This window comes from Equus asinus, unplaced genomic scaffold (genome assembly GCF_041296235.1).
Source record: "Equus asinus isolate D_3611 breed Donkey unplaced genomic scaffold, EquAss-T2T_v2 contig_89, whole genome shotgun sequence".
NCBI classification, from domain to species: Eukaryota; Metazoa; Chordata; class Mammalia; order Perissodactyla; family Equidae; genus Equus; species Equus asinus.
In genome coordinates, this window is record NW_027225543.1 from 404,981 (window position 1) to 422,519 (window position 17,539).

Below are 17,539 nucleotides of genomic sequence, written 5' to 3' on the forward strand. Positions count from 1 at the left end.
CTAAGAATTTATCCATTTCTTCTAGATTATCCAGTTTGTTAGCGTATAGCTTTTCATAGTATTCTTTTATAATCTTTTGTATTTCTGAGGTATCTGTTGTAATTTCTCCTCTTTGATTTCTGATTTTATTTATCTGAGCCTTCTCTTTTTTTCTTGGTGAGTCTAGCTAAAGGTTCGTCGATGTTGTTTATCTTTTCAAAGAATCAGCGCTGAGTTTCATTGATTTTTTTTCCTGGTTTTTTTTAGTCTCTATTTCATTTATTTCTGCTCTGATTTTTATTACTTCCTTCCTTCTACTGATTTTGGGCTTTGTTCTTCTTTTTCCAGTTCCTTTAGGTGCACTGTTAGACTGTTTATTTGGGATTTTTCTTCTTTGTTGAGGTAGGCCTGTATTGATATAAACTTCCCTCTTAAAACCGCTTTTGCTGTATCACATAGACTTTGGCCTGTCGTAGTTTCATTTTCATTTGTCTCCAGATATTCTTGATTTCTCATTTGATTTCTTCTTTGACTCAATTGTTGTTCAATAGCATTTTGTTTAAGCTCCATCCATTTGTGGCTTTTCTGATTTTCTTCCTGTAGTTGATTTCTAGTTTCATACCATTGTGGTCAGAAAAGATGCTGGGTATTTTTTCAGTCTTCTTAAATTTATTGAGACTTGTTTTGTGGTCTAATATGTGATCTGTCCTGGAGAATGTTCCATGTCCGTTTGAAAAGAATGTGTATTCTGCAGGTTTGGGATGGAATGTTCTATACATGTGTACTAAGTCCATCTGGTCTAATATGTCATTTAAGGCCAACGTTTCCTTATTGATCTTTTGTTTTGATGATCTCTCCTTTGGTGTAAGTGGATTGTTAAAGTCCTCTACTATTATTGTGTTGCTATTTCTCCTTTTATGTCTGTTAATAATTGCTTTATATGTCGAGGTGCTGTTATGTTGGGTGCATAGATATTTGTAAATGTTAAATATTCTTGTTGGATCATTCCCTTTATCATTATGTAGTGCGCTTTGTCTGTTGTTACAGTTTTTATTTTAAAGTCTATGTTTTCTGATATGAATATTGCTACCTCAGCTTTCTTTTCATTGCCATTTTCATGGAGTATCTTTTTCCATTCCTTCTCTTTCAGTTTGTGAGTGTCTTTAAGTCTGAAATGCATCTCTTGTATGCAGCACATATATGGGTCTTATTTTTTTTATGAAAGATGACAGCTTAAACTTGATATATAGGGAATAGAATTGGTATTCTTATATGCTTATTATATAGCTATGTGTTTCTTATCCTTTGATACAGTATATTTTAGGAAAGAACCTTTTGTGTATTTGCCTATACCTCAACAACACCTAGAACGTTCATTAAAAATACTTAACCCTGATTCCCATATGAAGAGATCCTAATTCAGAAAGTCTGGGATGTAGTCAAGGAATCTATTTGCACTATACTTCTTATGAAATTCTAATGAAATTGATTAGGTGATTGGAAACCACAGGTGTCTAGAGTATGTGGTAATATTTTCTATTTAATGAAACAGAAATAGTAATCTCAGGAAAATTTATCTAGACTATAAATCAACATAGTAATCAAAATTCTGGCTTCCAGTCTGTGTGCTTTTGTTTTTACCAGAGTAGGGGTTTATTTATCCAGCAGATGTTTTGGGGAGTGATAGTGTCATGGTTAAGAGAATGGCCTCTGGAGCTGGACTTTCTGGATTTGAATCCCAGTTCTGTCAATTCCTAACTCTCGACCTTGGGCCCTTTCTTAAATACTTTTTGCTGCAGTTTCCTTATCTGTGAGAAAGCTTGATCCTCACCTCATAGGACTGATGTGACAATTAAGTGAAGTGATATATAGAATGTGCTTAACACTATACTCTCCATACAGCAAATCCTCAATAAGTGTATGCTGTTAAGATTATTATTAATAGACGCTACCTTTAAGTCCACCATACCAGGTAAATGGAAGGCATCAAAACCATCTGTTGGCTCAGCCATGAGTAGGAAACAGCCCAAGGAAAGGGGTAGGGAAAAGTATGCCGGTTAGACATCTACATGTACAAAAGCTTGGAGTCGTGAGAAAACATATTTCTTGGACTTAAAATATTCTGGTGGCAGGGGCATTTAAACCACATTGTAGGATTCGAACATTGCATTATGCTAAGGATATGGGAAAGCCTTGTAGGTAACATGATTGGAATTGCTGTTTAGAAAGATGTGGCTACTGTGTACCTACAATTGATTGGGCCTCCACAAGGCTTGTGGCTCTGGAGATGGAAAAAAAATGGGTAAATTGGAGAGCTATTTGGGAGACAGACTCGACAGAACTTTGTGATTGTTTCAACATGGGGACATGGAAAGGGAGAAGGAAGCATCTAGAATGACATGCACACATTACTGGGCTTGCTGGATAGCTGGTAGCAGTATTTGTTGAGTTAAGGAACATTGAGTGAAGAGCAGTGGAGCTGTCCAGTGTTTTATTTGGGTCAGCTCTAGTTTAAGGTGTCAGGCAGTTGAAAATGCAAATATATGAAAATCAAGTGAAAGATCTGGGATGGAGATATCAATTTGGGCATTAACTACTGCAAATCCAAATTAAAGTCGTGAGAATGGATGAGCTTGCTCTGGGAGCATGTTGAGAATGAAAAGAACAGAGGGCCAAAGATAAGATCCTCCCAAACAACTTTTTAGGTAAAAGCAAAAAAGAGGAATGCCTAAAGGAGCCCAGGTTTAGCTCTAGAGTTAAGAAAGAAACCAGGTGAACGTGGTAAACTAAAAGAAGAGAATGTTGCATAGAGAGGTCACATTCTATGTCAGTGATGTCACGTTCTGCTGAGAAGTTAAATAAGACAAATATAGACTAAAACTTTTTGGATTTAGAAACAAGAAGCTCCTTTGCAAAAACAATTTGAGTTATGTATTGGGAATGAAAGCCACCTTGCAGTAGGCTGAGATGGCCCAAAGGCGTAGGATCTTGAATACAGTAGAAGGGTCTGGCCTTAGATAGAAGGAGAAACACTCCTTCATTATAACAAGGACAGAGGAAAAGGGTAGGAATCAATGCAAGTAATGCTTTTGTAAGTTTAGGCTTGTATTTTCTTTGTGAAATAGGAGGTTTAATTTTTCTTCTGTGGTGGCTGGAGATGGTAGAGACACAGTTTGTAGACCTGCTAAGGGTTTGAAATAGTCTCGCCTTTGTAGGGAATGGAAAAGAAAGCCAACGAGGGGGCAAGGAGTCTTGCCAGGCAGCCTTAAGGGCCCAGGTGATGTTGGTAGCCAGTCTTCTGGCTGTCCACACAGTGTTCAGGAGGCTAATAAAAGCTCAGATGGCAGTGTAATTCATCTGAGTGTACATTGTGATAGGATAGGTGTGGGGAACACAGAATGGGTCTAATAGTTTGAGACCATTGACCCCAAAATGTGATTGAACTGGTGATCTATAGAATCTAAGATGATGGGATGAGAGCCCAAAGGTAGCTGGCAGAAAGAAAACAGTGGATCAAGAGACTAGATGTCCCTCTTAAGCTAACTAGCTATAATGGGATTAACTGAATCACTGGGGTGGAAGGAGTTCTAGGTTTATGAGTTTCAGATGACAGGGTCCAGTGGCTTTGGGAGCGAATGGAGTTGAGCTGAAGGTCATGGGAATCAAGGATTTATATATGAATGTGCTTTTGCAGAGCAGGCTGTGGAAAGGGCTGGCCATTTCAAGCAGAAGCCATATATTCTGGGGACAACAGATAATCTTGACAGGCAACGCAGTGGAATGGGTGGTGGATAAGGTCTGAAGTTACAAGCATGGGCTCAGCCACCAATTGGCTGTATGACTGTACACAACTCATGTAAACTTTTTGGACACTCAGGCATCTATAAAGTGGATGTAGTAAGAGAGGATTGTTGAGAGGATCAAAAAAGATGAGATAATGCTTGTTCTAGTAAAGGGACAAGAGAGGAATATACCTGTAAAATATGGAAAAACACTTAGGCGGTGGTCAGAGAAAGAGAAAGCAGTAAAGCCAAGTGAGTGATGAGGACAGCTAGCTGGGTGGGACAAGAACCAGGAGACAGAGGTATCCCAGGAGGGATGAGGAAGAAGTAGAGAGACGAGGAAGAAGAGAACATAGAAACTAAAAGAAAATGTTGGCTAGAGAGAAGGAAGGAGTGAAGGGTTTGTTTTTGAAAAAATCAAAAGCAGAAAACAGAGGCTTGAGCATTCTTAAAGCCCAGTGGAAGAAGGTAGTGAAGACGACAGATGAACAGATACCTGAGGGAACAGAGTCCCAAGGGAGAACGGAAGGAACAAGATTAGGAGCGCTGGTTGGATCGTGAGCTTTATAAACTGGCAAAGAATTGGCATGGGAATGGCCCTGTGGAAGATTTACTTGCTGAGGGAAGTTCAAATGGGCTGCCTGTCTGTTCCTTCCCAGTTAAGGCTGGGTTCCCAGAAGTGCTTTTGGTCACTATGTTGGTGGCTGTGCTGTCTTCTGTAACACCAGATTACTTGAAGGATTGATACTTAACTAATTCCTTTCAGTAAATTTGCAGAAATTCTTGTAAGTAAGCCTTCAAATACAAAATGAAATTTAAATAATAGTTTCATCAAATTTATTATGAAGTTAACACTAATTTGAAAAGTTTGAATATGTTTTCTTATCTCAGGATGTCCTTAGACTGATAAGATATTAAACTAGGCTGAATAAGAATTCTACCAAGTCAATGGTTGTTAAAAATGGAAACTAGTTCCCTTGTTTTATGATGTTTGAGCCAGATGTGTGTGAGGTAATTTTGATTTCTTCTTCTTTAGGCTAAAAAAAAACGAAGAGTCACTTGGTGTGTTGGCAAAATTAACAAAATGAAGGATTCAAACTATGTAAATGAGTTTAATGTACCAGAGAATGTAACAACAAAGACACATAAGTCTGCTCTAACTTTAGGAGGAGAAATTGATGAATGTGAGTTCTTCTTCAACTACTTTTAATTATAAAAGTATCCCCATAAAGAGAGACTTTATTTATAACTCAGTTAATGTGATAAACACAGTTAAATAAAATGTATGTATTTTAGATGTGATTACGATGATAAAAATAAGTAATTTTAAGAAAGTGAACATTGATGAAGTTCTCTATTTTTTCCAGATCTCTTAAGAATGATGTGCTGTAGTTGAAACATTTGAGACAGATATTTTTATTTTTTGTTTTTGTTTTAATCACTGCTCATTAAGTTAGTACCCATATAATGTCTGGCTTAAACTTTGCTAATCTTGAAAGGGTAGCATTTACACAGGAATCTGTTGCAAAGTTTGTCTCTAACATTATAAGTATTTTTTAGGGGCATTTAAAAATCTGCTTACAATGATTAAATCTCAAATTTAGAATTTGTCCTTTTAACCTATACAGTCGCACGTTGATTAATGATGGGACGTGTTCTGAGAAGTGCATCTTTAGGCAATTTTGTTGTGTGAACATCACAGAGTGCACTTACACAAACCTAGGTGGTACAGCCTGCTACACACCTGGGCTCTGTGGTACTAATCTTGTGGGACACCTGTTGTATATGCAGTCCGTCCTTGACTGAAACGTCCTTATGCCGTGCATGAATGTGTTGTACTAAGGATCCTACATTTTATCACTAATTCTAACCAGTGATCTTAATTCACACGAGAATATAAATGATCACATCTGTTTATATATTCTTGGCATTCATACTGTGAGCACATATTAACTAATTTGAGCTTATTACCTCAGATCAGAATTTTTTTAATCTTTAATTTGAGCTTTAGGAAACTTAATAACATGTTTATGGATAAATTTCTTTTCCCCCTAATTATAGCTCTCTATTCAGAGTCTGATATTTTCAGTAACACTCTTGATACATTAACTGAGACAGAGTGGAATCCAGCAACAAAACTACTAAGTCAGGTAACTTAAATGTATTTTACAGAACATTATCCTTTTACTCTTCTTTAAATTCATTTGTTATTGATGTTTGCTGTTGTGGCACATGTCTAGCTCTGACTGTTTCAGTAGTAGTTGAGGTTCTTATTAAGGCTTCCCCAACTTGTTACACTCCTCGTTGGTAACTGTGGCATACAGAGAGAGGCTAAACATTTCCTAAAGTATGGTAATAGGTAAACCTTTGCTTCTAGTTTTTACCAGCAGATCTTGGTATCTATGATTTTTTGGTAAGTTTCTGTTTTGCCTTGGGCCATCCCTTGAAGGTAAAAAGGGCTGATTTTAAAAGTATCAAAATTCTCAGGCATAAAGTAGAATGGTGTATCAGGGAAGGGTAATATTGCCAAATAATGCTGAAAAATGAAAGTAAATAAAATTATATAGTCTTATGAAAACTTTAAGAAATAAGGAATACTGTAGTGAATACTTTAGTATGTTTAGATTCCATGTTTGCTTTCTAGGCTGCTAATATTCAAAGAAATATAACATAGTCATATAAATGTATTTGTTAAAGAAAATTTCATTTTAATTTTGAAATAAAATTGCAGTGATTCTTGGGAATTGTTATTATCATTAGCTAACCATTATAATTAGTTGTAATGGTTCTTATAATTAATTATTATGGGGAATTATATGCTTTTGTGTCCCTAAAACACTCTGGAAGGTTTGTTGTTTTTTTCAAATCCCTAGTGTTGGTTTAGTTTCTTTTAACTCATGGCTTACTCTTCCTCATGATGGAACAGAAAGCAGAAACAGGCCTCTGCTCAGCACGGTGAGGCCTGGCAGCCGTTGGAGTTTTAGAAGTCAATAAATAATGGCTCCATGTCACTTCCTAAATTCAGAGCTGTCTGAGAAATTAAACAGGAGTCAAGCAGGTGGAGAATTACATTATTAGCTTTATTACCAAGGAGCTTAAGGATCTGTGGTCAGATGACTTCCCATTATGTGCCCTACTCCTACTCCCGACTGAATTTTAAGTCAGGCACAGGCAGAGCATTTGTTTATATGATCTTTCTTTCTTTCTTTCTTTCTTTCTTTCTTTCTTTTTTAATTCTATCTCTTTGAAAATAGTCTTCCTCTATTCTATGTTAGCTAGTTTACCAAAAGGCAGACCTTCTGTTATGCTGTGGATCAAGCTAGACCATTGGGAAGATATTGGAGAATGGCCCAAACTACCAAATGATTCAAGGTTAAATGAATTATTTGACTAATCCAGATTTTAGTTAACAAAACAAAGAACTTGAATCCTCTCTGACTTGAAAATCTGGTTTTGTTTATAATAGGAAAACTTAGAAAGTGAGTTGAATTCACTTCGTGCTAACTATGATAGTCTGGTACTAGACTATGAACAACTAAGAAGAGAAAATGAAGAAATGGAATCGAAATTAAAAGAAAAGAATGGTTTGCATGAATTTGAGGCTCTAGAAAGAAAAGCGGAAAAAGATCAAGAGGTAAAAGATGAAAAGATGTGGAAACACAAAACTAAACTAAAACTACACTTTGTGTGTGTGTGAGGAAGATTGGCCCTGAGCTAACATCTGCTGCTAATCTTCCTCTTTTTTTTGCTTGAGGAAGATTGTCCCTGAGCTAACATCTGTGCTGGTCTCCCTCTATTTTGTATGTGGGACACCATCACAGCATGGCTTGATGAGTGCTATGTAGGTCTGCACCTGGCATCCAAACCCATGGAGTGCACAAACTTAACCACTACACCACCAGGCTGGACCCTAAAACCACACTTTTAAAAGTATCATTTTCTTAAAGATGTTTATTTCTAAGGTTGATATATTGAAAACCCAACCATTTTCCATTTGTACACACAATTTAGAGAATTTAAGAAATAATCAGTTCATTTATATTGCTTTAAAAATAGTTAAATCATAATTGTTTCACTTGTGCTTGTGTGCAAGAAGAGGAAGGAATCAAAAACATCTTTGAGCAGGTTTGGTGAATCTGCCTATTGATGAATTAATCTTGAAGAAATTATTTCCTGATAATTTGTATGTTATCAATAATTTATTGAGTATACCAGAATTGCTGCCTAGAGCATAGCTGTTTCCTTCTGAGACCAATATGAATTTTAATATCTAGTGAATGTTTTATGTATGGATACTACATATTAATGGACTTCATTTTCTTTAGAAAGTATGTACCTAAGTAGTTAGAACATTATTAGAATAGCTGGGAAAGCTGATTTTGCATGTTTCTTTTTCCATAAGAGAGTTATTGTAAAAATTAGTATAACTAATATGAAGTAGTTTTAATGGAATTTTTAGAAATGAAACAGATTAGTTAAATTTTCTCAGTGTATAATGTTAGGCTACATGTTAAGAGAACCTAATCCCCAAATCATCAGACTTTGGAGACAGAAATTGTCCAAAAGATTCAAGAGATTTCTTAGTGCAGAGAGTCGTTAACTTAGAGTTTATAGACACGATGAAATTATTTTGCAGAAGTTTTGAACTCACTCATTTTTTGGGAACGAGAATCCATAGCTGTTATCATACTTGTGAAGTGATCTGTGATTCCCTCCAAAATTAAGAGCCAGTGTTTGGTGTGGTTAAAGTATGAGTTAATTTGCAGCTGCTTCTCAGATTTCTGTATGAATAGCCCAAAGGGACACAATCATTTTTCCTCTGTGTCATTGTTTAGTTTCTCACCCTCTTTTCCTTTTTAAAAGGAAAAAAAGAATCCTGTGCCAAATATGTTATTTCCATTCTACCTACAAATTAGTTAATCCTACATTTCATAGGTATTATATCCTAAGACGCAAAAGTTTGTAAGTTCTCCAGAGTTTCATTTACCTTTTTTAATATTCTCATATTGACAAAATGCAAAATGTCATGAAAAAAACAGTGGACTTCAGTCAGTAAAACTGGATTTTATTGAGAGGAGGTGGTCTGGCGTCGTGGTTAAGAACAGGTTCTCTGGGGCCAGACTCCATGGATTTAAGCCCCAGTTTTGCTGCTCCCGACCTCACTGCGGATTCAAGCCTGGCACGCATTATTGACAAGGCCTTGAGCAAGCACCGAATTTCATAGGGCTTCCTTCCTGCGTGTCTCCACCCCTGAGGTTAGATCAGGTGCTTGCCAAGGCCCCTTCGAACTCCAAAATTTCATCTAAGTTTTTGTGTATTTCTTATTATAAATAATATGACGTAAAATTAACTTCGGGCATAAGTGTAGCAGTAATTTCTCTAATTTTTTATTACGTCATTTATATGTTCAATTAGTAAAAACTGAAGCTCACTGAATTGTCACACTCAAAAAGATTACAAAATAACAGAATGTATGACTTGAATCTCACATCTGGATTTTTTTTTCTTTTTTAACCACAGTCAAAGGGGAAAATAATCCTATTCTCTTCAGTTTTTCTTGGACATAAATTGAAATTCTAGGTTCTGTAAGGTAACATAAAAGATTAAGTAATAAAAACTTATTCTTTTCAAAGACAGTTTTACAATATCCATTCCATTTTAAACTGAAAATATTGTAAGTTTATGTGTATGCAGTAAAATATGTTCCAAAACATATATTTTGGGGAAAAGTTTAACCAAAAAAGAGTAAAAGTCAAATTATGGCTTTAGGACCTATGTCATTGCTCTGGTTTGCCAAAGGGTTTCACCAAAAATCACCAAAGCTGTGGATAATTCTCAAGTGGGAATATCATAATATAGGATGTTTAAATAGTGATTTTAGAGGGAGAAATAAGGTCAGTATCATCAAGCTCAGGGAACAAGAGAAATTACAGTCCTGCTGCTTAAGAAAACAATGCAGATTTCAGCTCTAAGTTTCAGCAGGTGAAATGAAATACTTAAGTTCTTAAGACAAAAACTTGATTTATTTAATTTTATAATTTTCACAACTTGGAGATTTTTGTCTTAAGAACTTAAGTATTTCATTTCACCTGCGGAAAATTACAGCTGAAATCTACATTGTTTTCTTAAGCAGCAACAGATTAACTTTTGATCGTATTGTACACTTTATGCTCAGCATCTTAAACAATATGTTATTGGAAGGTTACACTCAGATCTTTACAAAAGTTGCTTCATCTTTTTCTGTTTATGAGAACCAATACTTCAAATGAAGTGCTATTTCAAATGAGAAGTGGGAGAATTTTTCCTTCTAAATCTTTATTTTCTAAATATTTTCCAAAATTAAGAATGATCATTTAGTTCTTTCTTTTTGGTAAATGTGCTTTTCTTGCACAAAAATTAGAAATAGGCAGCTTTCTTGCACGAAAGTTAGAAACAGAGAAGAAGAGGTAAAAGATGAAGCCAGTTTAAATTACAACCTATACAAATGTCTAAAACTTTGCCAAACAATTGGGCAGCCACTCACCACATGTGGCAGCTGGGCACTTGAATTGGGGCCAGTCTGAATTGACTTCAGTATGAAAAAAGAATGTAAAATATTTCATTTTTTTTATATTGATTACATGAAGAAATGACAATATTTTGGATATATTAGGTTAAATAAAATGTATTATTAAAATTAATTCTACCTGTTTTATTTTTTAATGTGGCTACTAGTAAATTTTAAATTACAAATTTGGCTCACATTATATTTCTGTTGGATGATACTGCCCTAAAATAAGAACGTCAACACTAGTCTGAAATCTGAAACTAGTTTAGGATGGAAACAGCCAGTCGCTTGCATTCTACTAGAATTTGCTTTTACTCTTTAAGGACTCATCTGATTATTAAGATTAAATAATTCTAAGGAAAAATATGTTTATCTTAGGAAATTGTAGTTTACTTGTTTTGAACACAAAAGTTTATGGTACTGAGATAGTTAATGCTATAGCTATTTTGATAGAAAGGAAACTTTAATAGAAATACTTATATCTTTAAGTATTCCTTATACTTTTAGACAGTTGGACAATGTAAAGCGATAACATCATCTTTCCAATATTCCCTGTGGAATAAACCAACAGGGTAGATAGTTGGTAATGCTGTGCATACCTCTGTAGCTTTGGTGAGCACCACATGGAACCAGCCTAATCCAAACCTGCATTCCAGATCACAACGCATTAACAAGCACGCCAGTGTAAAGCTAAATGGCTAATTCATGGGAAGAAAAAATCTTACGGGGTAAATACATTTATGCATTTAACTTACCCAAAACAAAAATCTATTCAGAGAATGTTTTTTAAAAGTTTGATTACAGTTCATCTCCTCCAAGTGATGCCTACTAATGTACTTTTGATGTTATTGTAACTTTATTAACAGATGATGTAACTGTTATTTGGGTTATGCTGAGGTTTTCTTCTTTGTTTTGTGGGGTTTTGGGATTTTTCGTTTGGTTAGTTGGGTTTGGTCTTTTGGGAGAGTTTTTGTATTTTTAAATAATGAGGTGCTCTGCTGCAGTAGCTTGAACAGTTATCTCTCAGCCCTTCTTACTGTGTTAGGTGATTCTGAAGCAGTGAATGAATGCTGTCTTTTTTTTTTTTTTGCTCTGTTTAACTATTGGTTTGCTCTGTTGCCTGTTCACATGCTCTTACAGATGCAACTAATTCATGAAATTTCCAACTTAAATAAAGAATTTAGTTAAGCATGCAGAAGTGTATAATCAAGATCTTGAGGTGAGCTTTTAGGTTGATATTTCTGTTGATAAGGGACTAGAGCTATAAAATATACATCATATGTAATTGAACATGATTTCAGAAAAGAGAAGGAATTATATTTAAGTATCAACTTTTAAATTTTACTGTCTAAACTATTAAATGTAAATTCTTTTTAATCCCTTAGAATTTAGATCCAATTAAATTGTGTTTCACTCTCCTTTGATTCTTTTAGAATGAACTAAGTTCAAAAGTAGAGCTGCTTAGAGAAAAGGAAGACCAGATTAAAAAGCTACAGAAATACATAGACACTCAAAAATCAGAAAATGTGAACATGGACTTGTCATACTCATCGGTAAAAATCAGGTTTATTTTGTTGTGTAATCATGTTGGCATTTATAGTGTACCATCACCATCATCATAGCAAATGCTTACGTTGAGCCTACTGTGTGCCGAGCATTGTTGTAGTTGTTTTACATTTAGTATTTTATTTAATCCTATCACTAACCCTATGGGAAAGGGACTGTTGGTATCATTGCCATTCTACAGATAAAGAATCGCTCAGAGAGTTGAGGACATCATTCTTTGAGTGCATGTAAGTAAGTTAGGAGTGAGCTTCCATTAAAAACCAGTAATTCAAAAAACATTTTAATTTTTTTCAATTGTTTTATACAAATGCATGAAGAAGTATGTAGTTGATCTCAGCCAAGATATCAGATCTTGGCATTAAGTAACATTTGAATCTCATGGTGAAATTGTTAAATTTTTTTATTTGCTTTCAATCCACCTGATTACTTCAAGAAAGTATCTGTTTGATTCTAGTTTTTAACACCCTTTTTTAAAAGGCAACAGTTTCTAGCTAGAATTTTTTTATTTTTTTAAAGATTGGCACTTGAGCTCACATCTGTTGCCACTCGTCGTCATCATTTTTTTTTTCTTCTTCTTCTCCCCAAAGCCCCCTAGTACATAGTTGTATGTTCTAGTTGTGGGTCCTTCTGTCTGTGGCATGTGTGATGCTGCCTCAGCATGGCCTGATGAGTGATGCCATGTCCGCACCCAGGGTCCGAACCAGCAAAACCCCGGGCCACTGAAGTGGAGCTCGTGAACTTAACCACTCGGCCACAGGGCTGTCCACTAGCTAGAATTTTTTTAATCTTAGTTTCTGTTGTTCTTTTGTTTTCATTTGAACTTGTCAGAGTACTTTTTGTTACCTTCTATTAATCACAAATGATTCTTTTTAAAAGTGTTGTTACTGTTTGGAGGCCCTGGGAAGAAAGGTACTTTCATATAATCTTCGAGTGTCTACTGACAGAGTGGCAAGCAGAATTGCCCACTTTTTAAAAGTTGTTCTTTATTTCTTTCTCTTTATTCATTCATTCATTCATTCATGCATTAATGTTTTCCCAAGGACATATGGTTGAATTCATGTCAGCTAAAGTCATGTTAAAATGCTACTTCTCTTTAAAAATGACACAGTGGATCTTTTTATGTATTTATCAGTTATATTTTCTCTTCTGTGAGTTGCCTGTTCGTATCTTTTCTCTCTTTTTCTTTTGGATTGTTTGTCTTTTTTTTTTCAGTTTGTGATTTAATATTCTTAATTTTAACTATTAATTGCTCACCTGTCATGTTTTGGAGAGAATAATTTAAAAATACGTAGGAAACTTTAACAGGCTAGCTGAGCAACAATTGTGTTAATCTTTTTTAAACAATAACAGATTTCTTAAATTACAGTACTTCTATATATATAGTGCTTTTATAATTTGGAAAAAGATAACCAGAATTTTTAAAAATATTTTTATTTTCGAAAATGTCATTTCTTTTCATCTATCCTAAAAAAAATTTGGTGATTAACGTATTTTCACCATTTTTGATTTGTTAGGAATGACATCTGTGTGTGTGTTCTCTAAAGTCTTTTCCAACTCTAAGAAAGTTAGCTTTCAGGAAATCCTTTTTGTTGTGTGTATAGGAAAACATTCAAGACCTCAAACAGATGAAACAGACTCTGTTCGATGCTGAGGCTGTAGCCCTCGATGCCAAGAGAGAAGCAGCCTGTCTCAGGAGTGAAAATCTGGAGCTGAAAGAGAAAATGGTAAGTGATTTTTGTTATATTTATAATAAAGCAGTTGTAATGATCACTACATTTTTGTGAATTTGTATTGTTTCTCTCATAGAAAGAACTTGCAAGTGCATGCAAGCAAATGGAAAATGATATTCAGTTATATCAAAGGCAGTTGGAGGCAAAGAAGAAAATGCAAGTTGATCTGGAGAAAGAATTACAATCTTCTTTTAATGAAATAGCAAAACTCACCTGCCTTATAGATGGAAAAGTTCCAAAAGGTATTTTATAATTTCAGACTTACCTCTTTGCAAATCCAACTGCCTAAAGGATTTTGCACCTCCATTCCAATGATTAAAAGTCCATTGTTCTCTGATGTTTGTAAGTAGCCTAATATTAAATTTCAATATCATTTGGTGTCAGTATTTATAAGTGTTTCCATGGACTTCAAATTATAAAGGTTTAAGAATTATTTTTCAAATGAATTGGACCCGATCTTGAAAAAGGCGATTCAAGAACTTTTAACAATTGGATTACCTGTTGACCAACACTGGTTCTTTCTTTAATAAATTTTATATAATCTGATTAAGTAATCTAAGTTTGTATGTAATTTAAATTGTCCCAATAACTGCAAACTGTTTAATTTACCAAAAATATCCTAGATTTGCTCTGTAATTTGGAATCAGGAAGAAAGATTACTGATCTCCAGAAAGAACTGAATAAAGAAGTTGAAGAAAATGAAGCTTTGCATAAAGAAGTTAATTTGCTCTCAGAGTTGAAATCTTTACCCTCAGAAGTAGAAATGCTAAGGAAAGAGGTAAATATGTTTTTAAGCAAATAACTCTTACTTTGAAATAAAAACCCTTGCAATATTGCCTTAAATATTTTGCCATAGTTTGTTTTAAAGTAACAGTGAAGAGACTGTAAACATTTGACCCTGCTTGTTAGGAACATTTTCAAAGAATATGTAACAGTATACTTAGTAATGAGATCCATGTAGGGGCCATTTCTATAGTCCTCAGATGTAGTGCTTTTCAACAGAGATTGATGGCCCACCCTTAGTCTTTATCTTTTTTGGTGCTGTTGCTGTGGTCATATCACTATGTTGAATAAAGGAGAGTAAGGAGGTAAAGAGGGTGGCATTGATGAAGTTTTAGAGGTTGACGTAAATATTGCAGCCTAGTGAGCAATTCCGGAAACCTTCTGCCAGCCTTTCCTTTTTCTGCCTTTCTGAAAGAAATAAAAAGGACAAGAATTTGAGTACTTACTACATGGTGAGCATCATGCTAAACAACTTTAGCAACGTTATTTAGTCATCCTAAAAACTCTTTAAAGTACATGCTGTTTTTTAGCCCAACACATAGTTATGGATCTAAAAGCTGAGTTACACAGACCTGCCTCCTACCCTGAGCCTGTGGTTACAAGAGCTCTACTGTCTCGCTCCCTCTCCTTTGTCTCAACTTTGGCTCTCCTCTCTTTTTCCCACTTCCTTCTCCTTTATCTTTCACAATGATTAAACTATTTATAAGCTGGATATTGTTGGTTTAAATTAATTACTTAAATAATAGTTTCAATTTAAGTTATTTAAAATTTAAATTATTCATGGATTAAGTTTTTGGAAATCTGAGCTGCATTCAAAGCCTTTAGAAAGAAAATAATAAGTCAAATTCTAAGAAAAACCATAAGATGCCTGAAACACCATAAAGTTAGAAAACACTTTAGAATGATAGATAAGGAAATAAAGACATCCTAATTAAGTGTTTCTTCTCCACTCAATCCTTACTAGAACCCAAACAAAACTTTGATGGTAAAGTTAAGCAGGATAATATATTGTTATAAAGATGTGACAATAAAAATATTACCTTTCCTCAGTCAAATCTGTGCTTAATTTCAATGTCTTTTTTCTTTTTTGCAGATAAAGCTTTTCTTTTCCTGATAACTGCTGTAGTGGATCTTATATTGCTAACATAGCTAAATTTTATTTCTTTTCCGTAGATAAATGACAAATCTGAAGAGCTCTGTAAAATAACATCAGAAAAAGACAAATTGTTTTCTGAAGTAGTTCATAAAGAGAGTAGAATTCAAGATTTACTTGAAGAAGTTGGGAAAACTAAAAGTGACCTAGCAGCTAGCCAGTTGAATTATAAAAGAACTGATCAAGAATTCCAAGATTTTAAAAATCAACATGTTGAAACTGAGCAAAAGTATAAGATGGTCCTTGAGGAGAATGCAAGAATGAGTCAGAACATAGGAAATCTCTCTAAAGAAGCTCAAACACTTGGTTTAAGCTTGGATGCTTTGAACATGGAGGTTGGTACAACACACCCTCTATGGAAATGGTCTTTAGTTTTCTGGGGTTTGGCTTCTATATAGATGCCACAGAATGCTCTGCTTCTCACAGTAACTTTTTCTTATTTTAAAGCTTTCTTACAAAACCCAGGAACTTCAGCAGAAAACAGCTGAGAGTCAAGAAAGGTTAAATGAAGTGAAAGAGCTGAAGCAACAATTAGAAAGTAGAGATTCTAGGCTGCAAACTGTCGAAAGGGAGAAAGCACTGATTACTGAGAAACTTCAACAAACCTTAGCAGAAGTAAGAACCTTAACCCAAGAAAAAGATGGCCTGAAACAGCTCCAAGAGAGCCTGCAGATTGAGAGGGACCAGCTCAGAAGTGACATTCAGGACACCGTGACCATGGTGAGGCTTTGACAGAGTAAACTGAAAACTCAGAGCCTCTTCAAGACGTTCAGGAGCCATCAGTTATTATTTATGATCAAGCAGTAACTATAAAGTTATTTTCATTGTTTCACATTATTCTAATTGAAATTGTGTTCCCTTTCTCTGACAAAGAACATAGATACCCAAGAACAATTACAAAATGCTCTTGAGTCTTTAAAACAACACCAAGAAACAGTTAACACACTGAAAATGAAAATTTCTGAGGAAACTTCCAGGAATTTGCGTATAGAGGAAAACATAGGAGAAAATTCGGATGAATTTCAGGAAAAGGTAAAGGGTATTTCTGTTCGAGTTTTCATATACTATATGTGAGCTTTCTCCTTAACTTCAGACACTTAAGTACATAATGGTGACCTCAATCTTATTGATTATTCACAGTGAATAACTAACAACAGTTTACAAGATTAGCCCTAGTGTCTTTGAAATAACTTCAGATATAACTGCTTACAATCAGTTGGAAAAGGAAAAGGCAAAAATGTTAGTTCAAACTTTGAGCTGATATTTTCCGAGGCCTGGTGTATTTTAAACATCTTTAAAAGCCCCTCTGAATTCTAAGAATGTAAGAAAGATTGAGTGCTTATTATTACTTATGGGTAAAATATTTGTTTTATATCAGATTTTGTGTACTAGTTGAGAGTTCACTATCGATGTGTGTGTCGTGTTCATGTCTGTTTCTAGAGCTGTGCTGTGCTTAAATCTCAGCTTATTCTAGGCAGCATGGTTCGTTTTGTCCTGAAACCTGGGGAGAAGAGCTGCTTTGTTATTTAATTATATACAAGAAAGGCTAGGATGCTAATGATGATTTTTTAAAAGGGAGGTATATTAGTCTGCCATCACAAAATATCATAGACTAAGTAGCTTAAACAACAGAAATTTACTTTTTCCCAGTTGTAGAAGCTAGAGGTCCAAGGTTAAGGAGCTAGAAAATTCAGTTTCTTGTGAGCCCTCTTCCTATCATGCAGATGGCACCTCTCCTCACATGGCCCTTCTGTGTGTGAGCCGAGAGAGCTCTGGTTCTCTTCTGCTTCTGGAGTGGACACCAGTTCTATGGGGTTAGGGCCCCAGCCATATGATCTCATTTAACCCTAATTACTCTCCTTAAAGGCCCTCTCTCCAAATACAGTCATTTTGGGGCTTAGAGCTTCAACATGTGGATTTTGGGAGGACATAATTCAGTCCATAACGGGATTGCCTGTAATTTTATATAACTGATTTATTTACAATGCATTTCTACTTT

General features: G+C 35.0%; 1 pseudogene; it reads left to right on the plus strand.

The window, feature by feature from the left end:
- LOC139044491 (centromere-associated protein E-like) overlaps positions 1-17,539 on the plus strand; it is a 79,771-nt pseudogene that overhangs the window by 23,617 nt on the left and 38,615 nt on the right.